Here is a 13,312-nt window from a genome sequence, read left to right on the forward strand (position 1 = left end):
CAAAGAGGAATTCAAACAAATAGCCAGCACGTGTAGACACAAAGTCAGAAAAGCTAAAGCACAGAATGAACTCAGGCTTGCTAGAGAGGTTAAAAGCAACAAAAAAGGCTTTTATGGGTATGTTCGTAGCAAAAGGAAGAACAAAGAAACAGTGGGGTCACTCAGAGGAGATGGTGAAATGCAAACAGGGGACACAGAAAGGGCTGAACTCCTCAATGCCTTCTTTGCCTCAGTCTTCTCCGATAAAGAAAACAATGCCCGACCTGAAGAATTTGGAGCAAATGATTCAGCAGAGGAAACACAGCCCAGAATAACTAAGGAGATAGTACAAGAATACTTGGCTAGTTTAGATGTATTCAAGTCTCTAGGGCCAGATGAACTGCATCCAAGAGTATGAAAAGAACTGGCAGATGTGATCTCAGAACCACTGGCAGTCATCTTTGAGAATTCCTGGAGAACAGGCGAAGTCCCGGCAGACTGGAGGAGGGCAAATGGTGTCCCTATTTTCAAAAAGGGGGAAAGAGAGGACCCAAATAATTACCGCCCAGTCAGTCTGACATCAATACCAGGGAAGATTCTGAAGCAGATCATTAAGCAAACAGTCTGTGAGCACCTAGAAAGGAATGCTGTGATCACCAATAGTCAGCATGGATTTCTGAAAAATAAGTCATGTCAGACTAACCTGATCTCGTTTTTTGACAGAATTACAAGCCTGGTAGATGAAGGGAACACAGTGGATGTAGCCTACCTTGATTTCAGCAAGGCATTTGACAAGGTGCCCCATGATATTCTTGTAAAGAAGCTGGTAAAATGCGGTCTTGACTATGCTACCACTCAGTGGATTTGTAACTGGCTGACTGATTGATTGATGAAAAAGTGCTTTTCCCCCCTGAGATGCTAACTTTCTCTCTGCATGTCATTCCTTGAACAGCTTCCTGTGCCAAGATAAGGCTTGCTTTCATTGCTGTGCTCATTTTGACCAGTGTTGCGTGGAGCGAAATGCAACCAGTGGGCTGAAAAATGTCCCCCTCCTACCTCCTTGGGTTTCTGGTGTGGCCTTCTCAGATATTGGCACAACATGGGGTGTGTGTGATTTGGCTGCTGCCCTGTGCTCACCATTGTGAGGGCTGAGGGGGTGGTGGTGATGCCTCCCCAGATGCTGCTATTGTCTGTAGGTTGACTGCAATGTCACAAAAACATTTGGCAGCTGAGCAGGTATAAATGTGGGCCAAGGCACAAGCCTCGGCAGTTGCCCTCCCCAGAGAGAAATGGGCAGCTCGGTGGCACTCAGCCCTGGTGGTCTCCTGCCCCGTGGCGGCAAGCTGGCAAGCGGAAGGAGGCAATCGCCCGGTGCTGGGATGCTGTGGAGCAAGGAGAAGGCAAGTACAAAATATACTTGCTGGTGAGATTGCTACCTGAAGGCGACTGATATTCCGCTCTGCAGCTGGTTGATGTCTGGCAATGGACCTGGCAAGGCTGCAGCTGGTGGGTGGTTGTCGGAAGAGTTTGTATTCAGGCTAGTGGATGCCGCAAGGCTACGCTGGCTGAGATGGATGCAAACTGGTTTGGAAGCCTTGTTTGTTAACAGGCAGCCAAACAGAGGAGTTGTCGGGGGGATGCTGTTGGATGGTGGCCATTCCCCTCACCTGTTTGCCTTTGCCTTACAGGGATGTCCAGAGCTGGTGAGGTTTTCCCCAAGTCCCGCCTTCAAAATCATGAAGAGAACTGCAGGACGTCCATATTAACATCGGAGAAATGAACGTGAAATACTGGCAGTGAGCAATGGACAAGGCTGTGACGCTTTGAACAGGAATGGCTTCCCCTCAGGGATTCTGGGAACTGTAGGTAGTTAAGGGAATGGAGAGTTGTTAGGGTGGTTAAGGATTAGGATTTGGGTTAAGGTTAGGGTTAGGGTTCCCTTCTTGTCAGGGAACTCTGGGAGTTGTAGCTCTAGTTAAGGGTTAAGGGTTAGGGTTAGGTTTAGAGTCAGGGGTAGTGTTAGGATTAGGGGTAGGGTTTCCTTCTTGGCAGGGAACTCTGGGAGTTGTAGCTCTGGGAGGGGAGTAGGGGGTCTCCTAACAACTCTCAGCACCCTTTTCAAACTATAGCTCCCAGATTCTTTGGGGGAAGGAGCCATGAGTGTTTAAAGCGGGTTGATAGTGCTTTAAATGGTGTGGATGTGGCCCTGGCCTCGCTCACCCCACTGCCTCTTATTATTGAGGAATCGAAAGGATTTCTCCATTCAGATCTCTCGGAAACAGGAAGAAGAAAGACTTTGTATCTCATGCCATTTTGAAATGTCTTAACGTGAAATGCCAATAAAGGTATTTGTATTGTATTGTATTGTATTGTGATTAACATGGGAAGTGGAATGGTAAAATGTTAATGAGGTGGACATGATACTTCTGTAAACTGGCATGTTTCTTGTGGGCGTGGAAGGAGGGACTTGTGGCCGGACAAGCGACTTTATAAGATGTGTTTTTCCTGATGATGTGCCTGATCTTGGGTTACCCCCCTTGCAAGTGTGTATAATAAAAAGGTTTCCTAATTCACCCATTTTGTCCAGATCACTTTATTTAAAAGGATCCAGTGAACTTAACTCAAAGGAACCAGTTTATTTATGTCTCACAAAGGGGGGGGGGACACCACAGCTGCACACCCACCTCCCTTCCCTGCCTGCTATCTCCCCTTCCTCCACCCCACTGGCAGTGCATCCTCCCCCCACCCCCTCCCCAAAAAGCTCGCTGTGACCCAAGACGTTTTGCACTCACCTGAACCCTTGCAGGGAAAGGGGCAGGGCACAATGGGAAGGGGCGTGGCAACTGGGCTGCTTAAACCACGCCCCCTTTCCAACGGAAGCGGCATGGAGGGGTCAGTATCCAGCACCCCCTTCTCTGCCTTTCTTGAACTCTTTGACTTTAACCCTTAAGACTATGCAAGTGAAACAGCCACCATCCCTCCCTGAGTTTTTCAGCAAGGTCTTCCCTTTTTAGGGGGTGGGGTGAAATGTACTTTTGTTTAAACCGTGAGGAGGGAGAAAGGGAAGAATAAAGACGCAGAGTCAGCTTCCAGGACTAATGAAAAGATTGTTTAGCCTTCGACAGGCAATTCTTTGGAAATAAATCAGAGGAAGGGTTACACGCCTCAGCCTGAGTAGACATCCATCCCAATGCACTTTGGTATCATTAGCACAAATGGAATACGCCTCTGGTATTTCTTTTCATTTAAGGTGCCCTGAGAGGGTAGGCATATTATTCAGCAGAGCTTGTATTTCCCTTTCCGACATGATGTGGGGAGAAATACCAATCTCATGACTCCATGGGTGGTTTATTCAGGGGCAGGTGGGGGGACGTTTATACTCTGCACTCACATTCTGCACAACTCATGAGACACTACAGAAATAAACTGCCTGCTTGGCATGAAAGAAGCTAAGCCACATGAGATGAGGCCTGATACTGGCTTCACCCCAAGTCTCTCTCCCAATCTCACAAGGCCAGGAGATGCCAAGCTATGCCCTTGTGATATTTGAGGCCATGGCACCCAGGAAGCTTCCTTCTGTGCCTGCTGTATTCTCCTTCTCTGCAGGCATTGCCACAGGTCAGGGAGAGCATTTTCTTCCCCTCATCACAACTGACAAAATGGCACCACAGCACTTGGGCTTGCCGATCAGAAGGTTGGCGGTTTGAATCCGCACAACGGGGTGAGCTCCTGTTGCTCTGTCCCAGCTCCTGCCAACCTAGCGGTTCAAAAGCACGCCAGTGCAAGTAGATAAATAGGTACCGCTGCGATGGCAAGGTAAACGCCGTTTCTGTGCGCTCTGGTTTCTGTCATGGTGTTCCGTTGCGCCAGAAGCGGCTTAGTCATGCTGGCCACATGACTCGGAAAGCTGTCTGTGGACAAACACTGGCTCCCTTGGCCTGAAAGCGAGATGAGTGCCACACCCCATAGTCACCTTCAACTGGACTTAACTGTCCAGGGGTCCTTCACCTTTTTTTACACGGGGTGGGGAGGAGTGGGGGGGGGATTCAATTCAGTTCTCATTTAAATACAAACCTACCTAATTCACACTGAAACAGTACATGGACTGAAACATAGCCATCCTTTGAAATTCACACCTCTCCAAATTTTTCATTGCAGTTCTCCAGCCAAGTAATGTGTACAAAAATGCATATGCTAGGATAAAGTGTCTACCACAATGCAAATAATAACATAAACAAATGTGTATATTGAAGTGTATGGGGTGTTAGGGGAGGAGTAGTACTTCTGGTAGCGGACACGTCATGCTTCTTTTGAGGAAGCTTGTCCACTTTTGGTCTCCATCCTGCAGTCAGCTCTCACCTTTGGCTCCTAGAAGCTGTCAGCATGCGACAGCGGCCACACCCTGGGAACGGCTTCCACTGGCCGGCTAAACCAGGTGAGGGGAGCCGATGGGTTTTAAACCCTCAGTGAGTTAGGGACTCACTGCATGTGAAGACAAGCTCTGGCAGATTGGGTGGACGAAACCAAGAATGGGTCCAACAGTCAAGAAAGGTGTTGTAGAGGGAAGTGAGGGGCCTGTCAACCTGGGAACATAGCCGATCTAGGAGAAGGAAAGCTAACCTCTGCTGCCTTGCAGGATATCTTCAGGAAAAGAAAAGGTTAAGAAGTAAACGCCACAAAACCAGAGTGGAGTCTCCAAGATGGCTTCTTGTATGCCTCCTTCTGGCAGCCAAGCTGGTGCCAAATGTCTTATTCGGTTTTCCTTTCGACCCCATCAGTGAGGCCAAGAGAGTCTTGTCATCTGGGCAGCCCAGGACCTCCATGCACAAAGCCCAGCCTTGCACCCAGGGAGGTTACTTTGGCACTGCTAACACAGCAGATTGGCTTCATTCCCAGAGGCACACTCCACTGTCTCTCAAGACAGACGGATGCTAACTAGAACATTAGGGGAAATTTGTAGTAAAATGCTGATTAATTTTCATGGGAATTTTTAGCACCCCCCTGCCCCCCTAATTGTTGTGGAAATGTGGAGGACTGAACCACATGCTAGAAACTGAATAAACCAAACAAATCTGTTTATTCCTACATTGAAATAAGAGCCAGTTCTGTCATAATAATTATCCTGCATTTATATCACTTCTGTGTAAGAAATGGTGTGTTCATTCACATGTATGAAGAATGCAGTGTGGCGTATCTATTTATCTTATGGGGCAGTGAACAAAGTTATATCCCACATAGGAGAATTGTCATGCATGAAAGGAGTCTTCAGTACATAACAGTCTCTGTGCGATTAGGCCTGCTTTCTGAGGCTGGAATTCTCCACTGAGTCTACAAAATCCTTTCCCAAGGGCACATTGTCTACAGTCTTATTGAGCACCTTGTTGATGAAAAATTACTAGAGCCCTTACTGCCTGGATGGCTATTCATCTATACAAAACTGGAATACATTCATACTACAAAAGTGTATTGGTTTTAAATCAGTTAAACTCTCACAGCTTCTTCCGAAAAATATTGGGAACTGTAGTTTGGTGGAAATCCTCTTGGTGAGAAAATGATGACCTTTGTTAGTGCTGAAAAGGGAATAGGTTTTGAACTGGTTTAAGTCTATAATGCATCTATGCCATTAATAAAAACTGGCAGATTGGGGAGCCCTGACCTGTACACTTCATAGGTGAAGAAAATTTGGGGAAAGAGGTGGACTAGAAATGCAACAAACAAACAAACTTGCAATGTGGGGGCAAATGAGCACTCTCTCACGTGCACTCTGAGGTGGCGTGAGCGCTTGAGCAGATTGTCCTCATTTTTTGTTTTGTTCCTTCTAAGCTTCTTAGTGTGAAGGCAGTTATCCCATGGCTTCGTATCATGTAAGACAGATGGCCAGACCAGGAAATCAAAACCTCCCTGTTTGCTTTATGGGGCTCCTTGCCTTATTTATGTAGTTATAAGTGCCAGTTGTACTTTGCCTTCAGAGAAAAATAATAATGAAACATTTAAAAAACTGCTCCTGGGATTGGGGAAGGAGGTGATATCACAGGTACCAGCCAATCCACACCACTGACAGCTAGTTTCTGTTGTAGACTTGCAGACCCAGTTATTTCAGGGACTGACCCAGGTGATGAAAAAGCACATTTGAACTGACCACAGCAAGGCCTATCAATCTGTATCTGCTCCATTTCCTTAGTTTTACACAGAATTTAAGCGGTGTGCTTTATTTCAGGTTTGCTAAACCTGTGGCCATTCAAACCACTTCAAAATGATAGGCAAACATACTGCTTTCCCCCACCCCATTCCCCATGAAGTAGGAATCCCAGCCTGCATTTTTAAGATAAACAGCTCTCAGTCTGACACATAAAGACAGTTGGGTTTTGGTGCAGTCTGCAGCAATCAGTGACACACTATCCAACTGAGAAGTCTATTATTATTATTATTATTATTATTATTATTATTATTATTATTATTATTACTATTATTAGAAGAAGTTGAAAGCAGAATTAGGTGAAAGCAGAATTCCGAACAGCAAAACTAGAAAGGAATTAAAAAGAGTTAGCTATATCCATGACTTCACCAGGTAGTTGTAAGGGGAAATTAAGAGGAAGGTCTGTACGCACAGATTCTGCGTGATGAGGTCTCCTGCTTTTCCCAGGGTTCCTGGTTGTGCACAAAAGTAGTACACCTGTGCAAGCCTCTGGGGCTGATGATGTAAGGGTCGGGGCCGGGGCTGGCCTGTTAGTTGCCTGAACAGACTAAGGAGGACCAGGGTTTGGAAAGCAAGCTCAATATTTTGAAGGAATAAGACGAGCAAAGTCAGAGATATGGAAGAGGAGAGGATGGTATAGCAGCAGGAGAATAAGTGAAAACTCAAAACAAGAAGCACCATGTTGTGAGAGGAGAGAGGATGGAAAAGAAGGAGGAAGAGTAGCCGAGAGAAGATTATCTTCCTTATACCTTTAGTGTTCCAAGGCACTGAAGAAGAATCCAGTTGCTATGACTTCTGGCCTGTTCTTCAACTGGTCACCTTGCCCAACATCCCACCCCCTTCTCATAGTCAGAATTCTGACATACAACACACAGGAAGAGGATGGCCCAGGTGACCAGGGAGGGATAGGGTGGGACGTGCAAGGGTTGCACCTTCTCTTTGGGATTAGAACATTTCTAGGCAAGGACTTTGCAAGCTTATTGGGAGGAGACAGCTAACTCTTTCTAACTCTTTGCCCAGTCACGTTGCGTGGAGTGACATTTGAGATGGTTTTGAAGGCTCCAGCTTGGACAAAATTGCTAAGGAAACCTTTTTTAAAAGTGTTTTGATTGGGCAGATGGAATTTTAAAAAGTGGGGCAGGGAGGAGAAAGAGAGCCTAAGGCAAAATGTGACATAAATTTGGAAATTCATAATTAGGGAAAATATCTGAAGAATGCTAAGGGAAGCTAAAAGAATATCTGTGGGAGTAGGAAAAACTATACGTTACACACCATGGTTTAACGATCAGTTTGCCACCATTTTTACTGGAAGAGCACTCTGAAACCTAGACATTTAGCAAGTGACATTTCCTGCACCACTTATTTCCAGGAAAGACTTCACACCAGCATAATCTGTGTGTGTGTCAGGATGCTGTTCACAACTCAGGAGCAGCTCCAGTAAAAGACTCGCCCGCTCCTGCTATGCTCCACCACAGAGTCATGTGGCCCCTGCGCATTTGAACAGAATATGCTGGGATACAAATGACTGCACAAAGCATTGCTTTTCAAACTAGGAATGTTTATGCTCGCATTGAAATGCCTTTTCTGTTTCTTTCACAACTGCTAAGACTATCAGTGATCACTGAGTTTTCCTTTCATATTTTTAAAATTATTACAGTCCAAAGCAGAGGGAGATGGGTGGGGCAAAAACAAATACCATACTGGTGAGCAATCAGAATTAAAACTGTGGTAAAACTGCTCTCAGTAAAGCTATTTCCCACGACACAACTGCATTCAGTATAACCCACAATTGGACAGGCTGCCAATCACTTGCTGTGTCTGCTCAAAGCAGGACCACTTTGAAACCCTAAAGATCACTTAGAGCTTTCTCTGGTCAGGCTGAAAAGGAATAATCTACAAACACCTGAGAAATGAAATTTTATTTCAAGAACAGACTTCTCGCAAGATATAACTGGGGTGGGGAAGGAGTAGGGGGAGTGACGATAGGAAAACTGGAAATAAACAAAAGTTGCACTGAACGTGTCTGAAAACGAGGCTGAAAACCCAATTGTGTGAGAGAATTATTTCTGAATAGCCCTATTCATGAAAAAATAATTCTTTCATCACATGAATTATTAGTTGGCCTGGTCGTGTGCCAAACCTGGTTAAACCAAGTCAAGTTTACCCAAATTTCCTCCTGCAATTTCTATTCCTTCATCCCCCTTTCGATATCAAGGAGTTGTTACATGCTCCTATGTTCCAACAATGCCCTTGCCCAATTACTGAATGTGCCCCATGTGTAAAACTGGCTGTGACTCTCTGATAAGGGTTCGCTCAGTGACAGACGCAAGTTAAATGGTTAGGCCCTGTGTGGTAAGTAAGTATTTGGGAAAGGGAAGATGCCACTTGTTTTGCAAGTTGTAAACCCAAAGACCCAATTCAATACACTATCAACTAGACTTTCCCAAGCCTGCCATGTGGAGGAGGATGGCTGAAAACAAATAATTCAGAAGCAGCTTCTGTGCCACGGTGAGCAAAGCTGTCCACGTAGAAATTCCCTCTTCAGACCATACAACTAGTTGCTCTTTTTCTCCTTCCAAACATTCCTTTCCTACAGCCAACAGCTTCACACACAAATCATGGAAGGTGGCCAGGAGGCCATCTTCACGGTGTGTGCAAGGCAGACATACGCAGCTTTGGGACGAGTTAGGGGTTAAATAATGATTGGGGGAGTCCAGAACCTTTAATAGCTGCATAGAGCAATGCATTTTGGCAGGTGAATCTTGTTATGCAGGGATGAAAATCCTCTTCTCCAGAATTATTAAAGGTATATGCTAAAAGCCCTCTAAGGGCAGGCACACTTTATCGACTTAAAACTCAGGGAGGTAGTTCCCTCCTGTACTTCAAGTTGCGTTTTACATTTCTGTATGCACCATATGATTACATTATTTGTTTTCCCTGCATTACCTGATTTGTTGCTGTGCATCTGCAACCACCCCAACCACTAGTCTATGAAGCCACTATCTATGCATGCACAAAAGGTTTCTAAAATGTAACCTCAACTTACATTTTACAATCAGATGTAACTTGGTTTAAGAGAAAGTGCATCAACCAGCAGTATTTCTCTAGAAACTGCAAGATACGTAACAAACTGTCATGAATTCTCTGCTTCAAACGGAAGTTGTGGAAGTTTACCCAAGCCACAGTAAATGGTGCACAGCCTAAGGTGGAATCTGCATACATATAAAAGATGTTCTGAAATTGCTTTTTTAAAAGTGTTTTTAAAATACATTGAATTTTCCATAAGGCTCACCATTGCCATCTAGTGTCACATTATATATTGCACTTAAAACACCCTTAAAATGTTTTATTTTCAGCAGTATAGCTGAGTCTTTAGTTACTTACAGAATGAGTGGCCAACATGCAACATCAATGTCATATGGGTTGCCAAAGTGGTGAAAAGAATGTGGTGGCACAGCTGGGCAGGAACAAGAGGGTTTGTGGGCCTGGCTAGGGCAATAAAAAACCTCCCCTCCCCTCTCCCCTTCTTCTCTAGAACTGCAGTGGGAGCAGACGGCACTCCTCCCTCGCCTGAGGGTGCACAGAAACCAAGGCCAGCCCCATTGCTTGGCTAGGAATCCCACAAGTGTCTCTCCCCCCCCCCCTTACAAATGCAATATTAATGCATTAACTAACTAACCATTTGCTGCCCTTTCATGGCACCTCACTCTGCCTAAGGCAGGGTGCTCACCTACGCTGTGAAATAACTCACCCCTTCCTTCCCACATTCCACAGTCTGATCCCTCACTGACTTACACTCAGACACAGGTGCATTTGCAACTCTAGTAAGAAAAGACACCCTTTTGAAGCAGCCCTCAGGGTTCATTACAGCTGACAACTTTTGCCCACAGAATAGGGTCAGACCCCTCAATACGTGCTGAGATATGGAAGCTAACACAAAATCAAAGGCTGTTGTGCAAGGAGCGTATTAAGCAAAACCCCTGGAAGGTTATTCAACATACGGATGTTCAAAGGAGACCTAGAATATATGGCAAAATCACCCCCAAGCAAATGCTCCTCTGAGAAACAATATACATATCAAATTCACATCATGTAAAATCTCTGGGGAAACAAAAAGAGCTTGTTCTGGTGGAAGGGGCGGGTCTCAAACAACACCTGATATAATTAGTTCCACTGAGAATACAGTTTGTGAAATAAAGGGTGATCAGGTAAACCAGCAGCTAATAGGAATGGTGAAAAATAAGACTCCTGTCTCCTCCCAGCTCCCTCACCCACCTGGGAATCCTGAGCCCATTTGAGCAGAACCGCAAGCTAAGAAATCAGGTTACATTTCACTTCCAATCCTCCGGAGGATGATTATAAAAGAGGCAATTTGCCTTGTTAACTCTCCCACCTACAATCAGAGCTTAGTGGTACTGGGAAGCACTGAAGAAAATAATCTTTCAAGGGCTTGATCCACTCATGGTTAATGGGGTGAGAGGCTTTCTGGAGCTTGGCATGCAGCCACACATATCTTGATTAATTTAATGACAGTTTAGGTTTAGCAGTGTCTTTGGGTGACCGGATGCCAACAAAGAACCAAGAAGAAACAGGTCTAGTTTTTCCTCTGCTTCAGGTGAGAAGGCTCACCTGGCAAAATTTCTTCCTGTCCATAACTTACGCAAAAAGTTTGCCTTTAAAAAACGAATTTTGGGTCCCAGCCAGTTCGAGTCCTACTCAGAGCAGACGGATTGAAATGAATGTTTGTGGCTAATGAAGGTTTATTCCTATTAATGGATGCATAACTGAGTTGGGTACAGCATATTTTGTTAAGATATTTTGTGCTCTCTTCACTTCCCAGAGTAGCAAGACATTTTATAGAGGGACACATGAGTGTTTGTTTGGATGAGAGAGCACTGGAGACTTGGGATATCCTTGCAATACTTTATTGACAAATATATGAGTGGAGCATCGAAGAAGCAAAGAACCGCTCCTGTGGCCGGCAGCCCAATTGCGAGTCCTGCTTAGGATTTGAAGAAAGGTTCTTCACCTCCTTTCCAGACTAGACTGCAAAAAGTCTCCACCCAATATATAGGGTATTATGATGGGTATTATATTCCAAGGCTGGAAAAGGATTCCCAGTTTTCACATAACATATTATTAACAGTCTTCTGCCAAACTATTGACACACCCTGCACCCAAGTCAGGCATTACTGTAATGTAGGAAAAGCCACAGAGTTTGGACCATTCACAGGGCTACAAAGAGAACATCGATTCCTCCTTCTTCCCCATTTTCTGCTTCCCAGCACTCATACCACGTCTATGATCCACATATGTTTATCCATACAGAAAAATGTAAAACAGAGGGGTGAAGAGGGAGAAAGAGAGAGAAATAAATAAATAACTTAATGGGGATGATTAAGATTGGACATTGCCAATTATTCTTCCTCTTATGGCAAAAACTAAACTGAGACAGGAAGTCCTAACTTGCTGGCAATATTCCAGCCCACAGAGATCAACCAGAGGGTCTCTGATACTACACTCTAAGCATTTGGCACAACAGACGGAGTTTATTTGTAATGTAATTTATCCTGGAGGCTTCCAAGCTCCTGCTCCCAATTTTAGAAACATTAGTTTTTTCAATGGTTTACATTTTCCCACCACTTATGTGAGAACTGAAATTTTCCCCTCAGAAAAATGTGTCCCTGTGTCAGAGGGCTTTGCCCTAAAAATATCAGTAGGAAGACAAGCTAAATATAGTACAGAATCAAAACTTCAAATTCTTGAAAAGTACCCAATATAAGCAGCCGTCTAGGGAACTAATGCAAGGAAATGTCTATGCAGTCTCAGAGAGATTTTATATATGTACATTTTCTGTTATAGTAGTCCTATATTCTGTTTATGTAGAGTTCAAAGGTAGGATATGAGACATTCCGGCCTCAAATAATCTGCAATACCCTGACTTCCAAAAGTGGGGTACCACAGTGTTTGAAATATACTCAGAGTTGCAAAGTGATTTCATGCTCTTTATTCAGCTCATAGTGGTGAGGAGGAATGAATGAAAGTCCCCTCAAATATACATTATTTACACAATAGGCTGCACATGATTGGCTAATTCCGGAATTCTACTGTAAGCCAATCAGGTTGTGGATTCACTTGTATCAGAAGCATGATTGGGTGGTTCCTGCCAACCAATCATACTGCTGCATTGTTCTAGGACCAATCAGACTGCTGCATTCTGAATCCTAGGACCAATCAGACTGCTGCAGATTGGATCCTATTGTTATAGGACCAATCAGACTGCTGCAGTTTGGATCCTATTCAACTCAGTACATAACAGGGTTCCATCCTAGGCCCATTGTTCTTCAACATCTTCATAAAGACTTGGACAAAGGAACTGAGGGGATGCTCATCAAATTTGCTGATGACACCAAATTGGGAGAGGTAGCCAATGCCGCAGAAGATAGAATTGGGACTCAAAATAACCTTCACAGATTGGAAAACTGGGCCCAAATTTACAAGATGAGTTTCAGGAGGAACAAGAGTGAGGTTCTGCACTTAGGCAGGAAGAATCAGATCCACAAATATAAGATGGGGGACACCTGGCTTACTAGCAGAACATGTGAAAAGAGTCTGGGGGGGGGGGGTCATTCTATATCGAGTGATCCAAGTTTTAATGTTTTTTTCCCCCTCATGTCATCCAATTTTCTTAAAATTTTGTGCACTTGTTGAATGATGAAAACTAAGATAAGAGCATGGTGTCCTGCTTCACAAAGGAGCTTGGGGCTGGTGTTGTTCAGTGGAGTCGGCCGTGAGGGCCGGGCCGGCACGCAGCAGTCTCCATTCGCCCTCCACGTCCCACCTCCCTGGCACCATGGAAACATGCTTCACCGCTGCTCACACAGGCTGTCCTTTGTCTTCAGAAAAGACAAAACTGTCGTGGGGAGACCCCTAACTCTTTTTTTGACAACTAGCTCTATGTTCCAAATTTATATACCGCTTAACGTTTTTGCCACAGATCTCTACACACTTTACAGAAATGATAAAACAAAAACACAAAAATAAAATAATACAAATAAACATCAGAACAGAAGAAATGTATTGTAAAAAGGCCATTATCAAAACATAATTTTCCACAGCTGTAAAAGGGAAAGTGAC

General features: G+C 44.5%; 1 protein-coding gene across 6 annotated transcripts in view; it reads right to left on the bottom strand.

Moving 5' to 3' along the window:
- The window catches only part of FRMD4A (FERM domain containing 4A), a 401,265-nt gene that overhangs the window by 207,553 nt on the left and 180,400 nt on the right, over positions 1-13,312 (bottom strand). The window lies entirely within an intron of this gene.

The sequence above is a fragment of the Podarcis tiliguerta genome (assembly GCF_965153285.1).
Source record: "Podarcis tiliguerta genome assembly, chromosome: 10".
NCBI lineage: Eukaryota > Metazoa > Chordata > Lepidosauria > Squamata > Lacertidae > Podarcis > Podarcis tiliguerta.